This window comes from Bubalus bubalis, chromosome 3, assembly GCF_019923935.1.
Source record: "Bubalus bubalis isolate 160015118507 breed Murrah chromosome 3, NDDB_SH_1, whole genome shotgun sequence".
Taxonomy (NCBI): domain Eukaryota; kingdom Metazoa; phylum Chordata; class Mammalia; order Artiodactyla; family Bovidae; genus Bubalus; species Bubalus bubalis.
In genome coordinates this window covers 120,286,784-120,297,013 of record NC_059159.1, presented here as the reverse complement: position 1 = coordinate 120,297,013, position 10,230 = coordinate 120,286,784, and positions in this window count along the sequence as shown.

Here is a 10,230-nt window from a genome sequence, read left to right as displayed (position 1 = left end):
GACACTGCTATTTTGGCAACCACCCTGAATGCTACAAGGTACAAAGGACTTAAAAATTTAGAACAGACATTTGCTGTAATCCACTATACAAGAATCATTCATTCTCACACACTATGAATACCCAATAAACAACTGGTTGACTAGAATGTCAGGCCTGTTGCTTGACTGAATCAACAGTTATTGAGCTGGAATTTCCCATTATATACCCCAGGTAAACAAAGCTTCAGGTAGGACTCCAAAACTCCTTCCACACTGGAGCAGGGAACAGGCTTGCAGCTAAGTCTCCAGCAAGCGTAATATTTTCTGCTATTTACCCTGGAGTTCAGTCAAACCCATCCACTGTCCCTGTGCAGGAAGCATTACGATCACCAATGTGATTAATATGCTCCTTCTGCTGTGGCAAGAGCTGCCGAAAGCCAGCTTTCAACGAGCTCTGTAAATGTCTTTTTTATGCCCTCCATTGAGTATACACCTACAGAGTTTAAGTAAACAAGGGTATTTGAGAGTGTGGATTATATTGGCAAATACATTCCTCCTACTTTTTATCTAGTCTTCCCTATGATAAGGCAAAAGTGCGATCCCGCCTGACTGACTATCACGTCTCTGAGTTCATAATGCCGTTACACGAGCAGTTATTAGGTGACACACTTATTTCACTTTAGCCCCTGAAAAATGACAGCAAATCATGCAGAGAACTTAAGGAATTTTGGTTAAAAAAAAAAAAATCTGTCCTTTGTAATTGATTGTGAGTAAAAAGATACAGAATGCTTCGTAGCTTGCTGTCCACATCTGTGCACAGAAGACAGAGACAGTCCCTCAAATTGGTTCACAAACTGGTCAGTTTATGAATGGCAGATCCTCTCCGAGCCAGGTGAGCAAGTCTAGAATATTATATATGGGGCTCCCTTTTGGTTTGCTGTGTCAAGAAAGGAAAAAAAGCTAACATGGAGCAAATGGTCCCTAGAAATCAACGCTTGGATGAGTCCTTTGGAAGTGTGGAACAAGATAAGAAGCAAGACCAGCATTTGCCCTGGTTAACAGTTTTGTGATCCACTCTGCAGATTTCAGAACAAACTGCTGGGGTTTGTTGTGCTACAAAGATATTTCACCAGCATAACAAAGTCTAAACACAACACATGTAAAAAGCCAGGTAATGTTCTGAACTTTTAAAAGTCCTTCGGGCACTCCAAAATAGACTTGTGTTCTACCTAGTAAGTTCATAGCATTAGATCGACTGCATGTGGGGTTTAGAAAAAGAAATTCCAATTTCACTTATTTGTTATTTTTATCTGCATATTGATTTATTGCTTAAACAGTTTTAAGAGAAACTAAGAGTGGCATATTTCAGTAGAAGAAGCTATTGAGTCAAATCTTTTTCTTAGAAACTCCTCCCCACACACTGAGTATATATACATATACATATGTATGTGCATATATATGTATATACATGAATGTAGGTTTATACACACACACACACACAAATGTACATTTCCAAATGTACATTCTTCACACAGAAAGATTCACAGTTCTTTATATCTGATTTCCTGTCTACCAGGTTCACTGTAAAAAATGAACCTGGCAGATGAGGGTGACTAATTTTCACCTGTGATGAGTCTAATGTATTTATGCTTTAATGTAGCCATTTTTACTTTTTGAAACCAAATAAACTAAAATGAATGGTCCTGCTCTCCAATCATGATATTGGCTGCATAAACCAAAAATATAAAAAGATATAGAAGAAAATACAAATGTAATATTCTCAAAATATAAAAATTGCCAAGTTACTTAGATACTTGCTTAATATATTCAAAGTATGAAAATTGTTTTTGTTTGTTTACAGAATACTGAAGCATATGTTTTTCCATGATTAAAAAAAATGAATTAATTCCTAGCCACCAAGTCCCTGTCCCATTTTAGTAGATCCTCCTGCAAAATGGCTCCTTGGTGACTCTGATGGAAATATTGAGAGATACGAGACTAAAATTTCACCATATATTAGAATATGTGTATAGGGGAGCTCGTGTTGGATTGAACACTGTCAACAAGGGGATTCTTCAGGTTAACTGTGTCATTTCAACTGTAACTTAAACCCTCAGCAATGCTTTCTGTTCTTTGTTTTCTTTTTATGAGAGGGACCCTTCAAATATAAATGTTTGCTAAAACAAATTGCATACCATGATTCAAATAATTCATCATTATTGAGGTTCTGTGTATTTTAATGATTGTCTAATGTAATTTGCCATACTTTTAATTTGATTTTTATTTTGAACAGTTTGATTTACATACTCAAAAATACTACAAAACAGGTGTCTGCTGACCTACTCTTTCTCACCCCAGATTCCTAAGTTTTCTAAATGTATATTTTCCACATCTTCTCCTAAAATTAACCTCCATATTTCTCTGGAGGTAAATAATGTTCTCACTTCCTTATTTATTTATTTTTCTATTTTAGAGACTATCTTTCAGTGTCCTCTGAGGGATATAAGGATTTCAGCTTCTTTCCATATCAAGATACAACTATACACAATTTTTTTATAAATATGTCACAATTTTAAACAAATAGCCATAGTACCTTTGTGGTTCAGCTTGTTATTTTTTCTAGTGTTAAAAACTGTTCTCCTTTTTCTTCTTGGTTTTCCAAATATCTATCATTAACACACTCTAAGAGTGTAAAAGTTTTTTCGATAATCTAATCAGGAACAGGAAATTGTTTTCTGTAAAGGGCCACAGAGTAAGCAGTTTATGCTTTGTGGGCCATATGGTCTCTGCTGCAACTTCTCAACTCTAACTCTGTAGCAACGTATATGAATGGGCATGGGGATAGTTCAATAAAACTTTATTTAAAAAAACAAGCAGGGAGCCAGATTTGGCCTCAGCCATAGTGTGATAACCCTTGGTCTTACATCAGGTGGTCAGTTCCCTTTGTTTTCTTAAAGATATTACTCCTAGGCATTTTCATATTCTTGCTTTAATCTGGACATGCTTCTTTCTACATCTGCTGCACAGTCATCCTCCTCATATTCCCTTGTACTTCTCTCCTAGGCTGAATTCTTTCCTTCCTGAATCCCATGTCTTTCTTGCTTTATATCATCCTTTCAATAGTTTGCGTAGAAAAAGTGCATTGAACTTAAATTTTTTGATATCACATAGGTTCTTCAAATGACTTTGTTCTAGCCACATCTTTCATATTTTAATGTGCATAGAATTCTAAATTAGAAATAATTTTCTCCTCAGAATTTTGAACTGTATCTTCATTTCCTTTGAGCTCCTAATTATCATTGAGAAATATGACTATTTTGATTCCTAGTCTTTCCCATGTGACTTGTGTTATTCCTGCTGATGGCTTTTCAAATTTTCTCTTCAATGCCCGAAATTCTGTGAATTCTATGATGATGCATCTTGTTGCTGTTTTTATTTCCACCAATATTTCAGAGACAATATTTTAATGAGTCTTTTCAATATAGAAATGCATATTTATCATTTGTGGGGAATTTTTGAATAGTTTTTTGGATCAGATCAGATCAGTCGCTCAGTTGTGTCCGACTCTTTGCGACCCCATGAATCGCAGCACGCCAGGCCTCCCTGTCCATCACAAGCTCCCGGAGTTCACTCAGACTCACGTCCATCGAGTCAGTGATGCCATCCAGCCATCTCATGCTCTGGCGTCCCCTTCTCCTCCTGCCCCCAATCCCTCCCAGCATCAGAGTCTTTTCCAATGAGTCAACTCTTTGCATGAGGTGGCCAAAGTATTGGAGTTTCAGCTTTAGCATCATTCCTTCCAAAGAAATCCCAGGGCTGATCTCCTTCAGAATGGACTGGTTGGATCTCCTTGCAGTCCAAGGCACTCTCAAGAGTCTTCTCCAACACCACAGTTCAAAAGCATCAATTCTTCGGCGCTTAGCCTTCTTCACAGTCCAACTCTCACATCCATACATGACCACAGGAAAAACCATAGCCTTGACTAGACGAACCTTTGTTGGCAAAGTAATGTCTCTGCTTTTGAATATGCTATCTAGGTTGATCATAAATTTCCTTCCAAGGAGTAAGCCTCTTTTAATTTCATGGCTGCAGTCACCATCTGCAATGATTTTGGAGCCCCGAAAAATAAAGTCGGCCACTGTTTCCACTGTTTCCCCATCTATTTCCCATGAAGTGATGGGACCGGATGCCATGATCTTCGTTTTCTGAATGTTGAGTTTTAAGCCAACTTTTTCACTCTCCACTTTCACTTTCATCAAGAGGCTTTCTAGCTCCTCTTTACTTTCTGCCATAAGGGTTGTGTCATCTGCATATCTGAGGTTATTGATATTTCTCCCGGCCATCTTGATTCCAGCTTGTGCTTCTTCCAGCCCAGCGTTTCTCATGATGTACTCTGCATATAAGTTAAATAAGCAGGGTGACAATATACAGTCTTGACGTACTCCTTTTCCTATTTGGAACCAGTCTGTTGTTCCATGTCCAGTTCTAGCTGTTGCTTCCTGACCTGCATACAAATTTCTCAAGAGGCAGCTCAGGTGGTCTGGTATTCCCATCTCCTTCAGAATTTTCCACAGTTTATTGTGATCCACACAGTCAAAGGCTTTGGCATAGTCAATAAAGCAGAAATAGATGTTTTTCTGGAACTCTCTTGCTTTTTCCATGATCCAGCAGATGTTGGCAATTTGATCTGTGGTTCCTCTGCCTTTTCTAAAACCAGCTTGAACATCAGGAAGTTCATGGTTCACGTATTGCTGAAGCCTGGCTTGGAGAATTTTGAGCATTACTTTACTGGCGTGTGAGATGAGTGCAGTTGTGCAGTAGTTTGAGCATTCTTTGGCATTGCCTTTCTTTGGGATCGGAATGAAAACTGACCTTTTCCAGTCCTGTGGCCACTGCTGACTTTTCCAAATTTGATGGCATATTGAGTGCAGCACTTTCATGGCATCATCTTTCAGGATTTGGAATAGCTCAACTGGAATTCTATCACCTCCACTAGCTTTGTTCATAGTGATGCTTTCTAAGGCCCACTTGACTTCACATTCCAGGATGTCTGGCTCTAGGTCAGTGATCACACCATTGTGATTATCTGGGTCATGAAGATCTTTTTTGTACAGTTCTGTGTATTCTTGCCATCTTGTCTTAATATCTTCTGCTTCTGTTAGGTCCATACCATTTCTGTCCTTTATTGAGCCCATCTTTGCATGAAATATTCCCTTGGTATCTCTAATTTCCTTGAAGAGATCTCTAGTCTTTCCCATTCTGTTGTTTTCCTCTATTTCTTTGCACTGATCACTGAAGAAGGCTTTCTTATCTCTTCTTGCTATTCTTTGGAACTCTGCGTTCAGATGCTTATATCTTTCCTTTTCTCCTTTGCTTTTCACTTCTCTTCTTTTCACAGCTATTTGTAAGGCCTCCCCAGACAGTCATTTTGCTTTTTTGAATTTTTTTTCCTTGGGGATGGTCTTGATCCCTGTCTCCTGTACAATGTCATGAACCTCATTCCATAGTTCATCAGGCACTCTATCTATCAGATCTAGGCCCTTAAATCTATTTCTTACTTCCACTGTATAATCATAAGGGATTTGATTTAGGTTATACCTGAATGGTCTAGTGGTTTTACCTACTTTCTTCAATTTAAGTCTGAATTTGGCAATAAGAAGTTCATGGTCTGAGCCACAGTCAGCTCCTGGTCTTGTTTTTGCTGACTGTATAGAACTTCTCCATCTTTGGCTGCAAAGAATATAATCAATCTGATTTTGGTGTTGATCATCTGGTGATGTCCATGTATAGAGACTTCTCTTGTGTTGTTGGAAGAGGGTGTTTGTTATGACCAGTGCATTTTCTTGGCAAAACTCTATCAGTTTTTGCCCTGCTTCATTCCATATTCCAAGGCCAAATTTGCCTGTTACTCCAGGTGTTTCTTGACTTCCTACTTTTGCATTCCAGTCCCTATAATGAAAAGGACATATTTTTTGGGTGTTAGTTCTAAAAGGTCTTGTAGGTCTTCATAGAACTGTTCAACTTCAGCTTCTTCAGTGTTACTGGTTTGGGCATAGACTTAGATTACTGTGATATTGAATGGTTTGCCTTCAAACAAACAGATCATTCTGTTGTTTTTGAGATTGCATCCAAGTACTGCATTTTGGACTCTTTTGTTGACCATGATGGCTACTCCATTTCTTCTGAGGGATTCCTGCCCACAGTAGTAGATATAATGGTCATCTGAGTTAAATTCACACATTCCAGTCCATTTCAGTTCGCTGATTCCTAGAATGTCGACATTCACTCTTGCCATCTCTTGTTTGACCACTTCCAATTTGCCTTGATTCATGGACCTGACATTCCAGGTTCCTATGCAATATTGCGCTTTACAGCATCGGACCTTGCTTCTATCACCAGTCACACCCACAACTGGGTATTGTTTTTGCTTTGGCTCCATCCCTTCATTCTTTCTGGAGTTATTTCTCCACTGATCTCCAGTAGCATATTGGGCACCTACTGACCTGGGGAGTTTCTCTTTCAGTATCCTATCATTTTGCCTTTTCATACTGTTCGTGGGGTTCTCAAGGCAAGAATACTGAAGTGGTTTGCCATTCCCTTCTCCAGTGGACCACATTCTGTCAGATCTCTCCACCATGACCCGCCCGTCTTGGGTTGCCCCACTTTCATACTCATCCTCATTTTTGAGGATAATTTTTCAACTTTATTTTTCTAACAAGTATGAAAGTTACAACAGACCCAATCTATTCATTCTTACTCCTGATTCTTATATTTTCTAAATGTATATCTCCAGCATTTTCTTCCAAAATTTACCTCCATAATTGAATGGAGGTATTGATGAAAATATACAAAAAAATCACAGTTAGAGGATGTGATTAAATTAGGTTCTTTGATGGCAAAAGATCTGGAAACTTACAGAACAAGTCTATACAAAGTAGGCATACAGTATAGGTCTGGACACAGGTTATACTTTCTGGATCCTTCTCTCAGGTCCTTTCTACAGGGACACCTTGGATGACACCTATTTCACCAACAAAAATTCAAACAAAAAGCATCCCTGATGTTATAGAATATATATGTATAGAAGAAATTTTTCTTAATTAAAATTTCTTTCCTCTGAGTTTATTTGTTCTATACATCTGTTTTAGCGTCGCTTCCATTTTAGACACTTTCCTTAAATGTTTGTGGCTCCTTAATTGTTATTCATATGGATGAATGAATCAGCACTAAAAAGCTGATTGGAATAAGACAGACAGTAGTTTGATAAGATTTATAGAATTCACTTCCCAGCTGTGTAAGCTTAGACTAAAATGTAAACTTTGGGGAGCTATATTTTTCTCACCTATAAACTGGGGACCCTTTGTCTCTCCTGCATGGCAGTTTTTAATACCTGATAAGATCATGTAAGCCAAAGATCTATCAAAAGCCAGGCCTTGAAATTTGTAATGGGCCCTTAAAATTGGCAATTCCTTTTCCTGTTATTAGCATAAGGAAGGGAAGTTATATCATTTATTATCAGTATAATGCACCCAAAGGATATTAGGCTTAAGACTAAAATAAACTAAACAATTTTATTATTTCATTCATTTGTTTATTAAAAATATTTATTAAATGCTATCCCTGCCTATTACTACTTGAGTGAGCTTAGGTAATTTCTAACATTCCTCAGCTTTAGTTTAATCATCTATGAAATCAAGATAGTAATATCTACATAGTAACATGGTTTTGAAATGGAATGAAAACTTGCAGCAAATTATCAGCAGTGACAATATTATCATGCTAAATGATTAGTTTAAGAAATGAATCACTAGGGGGTCACTTAACATGAGTTTTTCACAACTTGGTTTTCTTGAAGTATGAACTAGAATAACATTAACATAGCCATACACACACTTTTCTCTATGCTTGTATTGAAGACAAAATATGCCATCTATTCAATCTATTTGCCTAATGTTATGTTGCTACTAAAACTAGGGCTCTGTGGACCCTTCAAATTTATATCTTCAATGATTTTAGATATTTAAAATGATCAGTGCTTGGGCTGTATCAGCCAAGGTAAGAAGCTGTAAGAAACGTATTTGCAAAAGCAGTATGTCAGGAGAAAGAATCTCAGCAGCCTGACTTTGCTTGTGAAAGCTAGCTTATTAGCAAGGGTATTTCCCACTTTCAGCTTTTTCCCCATGATGTGATTTACCATTGAAAAAACTGATTCTGGAGGTCTCTGACCTATTTTAAAGCTGTCTTATCTCTGGAGGCATCTCTTTACTGACTCTAAGAATAAAGCTGAGAGATAGGCATTGAAGTTCTGCCATATGGTGCAACATATGTACAGTCAATATACATGCCTTGAATGGGTAGCAACATAAAGACACACTTTATATACAGTATATCATCACACATAAAGCTTTCAAAAAAAGTCCAGAATATGTGTGTGCATGCATATAACTATAGGAATACATATGCATAAATGTGCATACATATGCATATTTAGATTCTCAACTATGTGAGTATACAACCGAGAACTGTTTTCATGGGGGGCTTAAAATATTGGGAGATGCCTGTCTTGACAACTCTACAAGCCTAATTTTGAATTAATTAATTTGTTAAAAAATTGGTTGACTATAAATTATGTGTCACATTGTGCACAGTATTGAATGCATCATTGGCTTTGCAAAGAAATGATGTTTTGTAACAAAAAGAATGTGTCACCTTCTGTAGAAGATTTTTAGGAAGAAATGGCTGAACAATATTTCCCAAATTCTCAGTAAGAGTCTTCTTTGGCAAACGTTAGTTCCATGGTTAAGGATTGTTTATGTGGCAAAAAAAAAAGTATCTCTGTTTGTTTATACATTTTTCTGTAACTGTGAAAAAGATGAGAAAACTACTAATTTAGTCATGACTTCAAGTCATACCTTTCCAAGAACTCTCTGTGCTCAATTAAACATTAAAGAATTACAGGTTTTCCCTGCTTTCCAAAAGTAGAGCATTCCTATGAATGCTTTCATAAGTGAAATGGTGAAAAGCAAAGAATCAATTACCTTAGGATCCATTCTGCTAACAGATGCATAAAGTAAATTGAGATAAAGCACAGATGCTCACAGACACAGTTCAAAGCTGAGGTGGCTTAAGGCTGAGATGCTAAGTGTAGTTCCAAAAAGAAGCTTTGGGTGTGTACTGCCTCTATAATGACTACCTGCAAAACAATGACTGAATGCTATTTTCACGTTTTCCCTTTTTTCATAAAGTGAAAATTCCCTCTGGCTAGCTTTTGGATAGCAAAAATGAGTACTAACATAGGTCTTTGTTAAAAGCCAAGTGACATAGGGCTTCCCAGGTGGCGCTAATAGTAAAGAACATGCCTGCCAATGCAGGAGACGTAAGAGAGATAGGTTCAATCCCTGGGTCGGGAAGATCCGCTGGAGAAGGGCATGGCAACCCATTCCAGTATTCTTGCCTGGAGAATCCCACAGACAAAGTAGACTGGCAGACTATAGTCCTGTGGGTTGCAAAGAGTCAGACATGACTGAAACAACTTAGCATGTACACAAGTGGCATAAAGTGAACTTTCAGAAAGCAGTGGGTACCTATAAACAGTTACACACACATATATCACAATGACTACTAAGAGATGATGAAAATGAAGAGGGGAACATTGTTCTTAGAAAAACTGAAAGGATCTGTGGACTGTCCTCAACACCTTGAGAAGAATCTGGTCTGTCTTCAAGAGAATAAGAACTTGTACACAACCACTTAGGTATTTGTTTTCCTCTTACCTACTCTTTCCCTCTACGAAGCACTTCTTGTGAGCATTGATGCTCTATCTCACCTATTTCTTTTCTTCTGGATTTTTTCTTCTTTGATAATCCCCCTGTTTTAATATACTAAACATCCATTTTTGTGTGAAAGTGAAAGTGTTGGTTGCTCAGTTGTGTCCAACTCTTTGCAAACCCATGGACAGTTGCCCAACATGGACACCCCTCTATCCATGGAATTCTCCAGGCAAGAATACTGGAGTGGTTTGCCATTCCCTTCTCCAGGGGATCTTTACAAGCCAGGGACCAAACCAAGGTCCTCTGCATTGCAGATTCTTTACCAACTGAGCCACTAGGGAAGCCCCCTAAAAATATTAATATAAAGACACTCTACAATACAACCAACATGCATAAAATCTTGGCAAATGATGACAGAAGAATTTGCCATCAATATGATGGAACAAATTCAGATTTTGAAAAAAAAAAAGGCCATTGAATA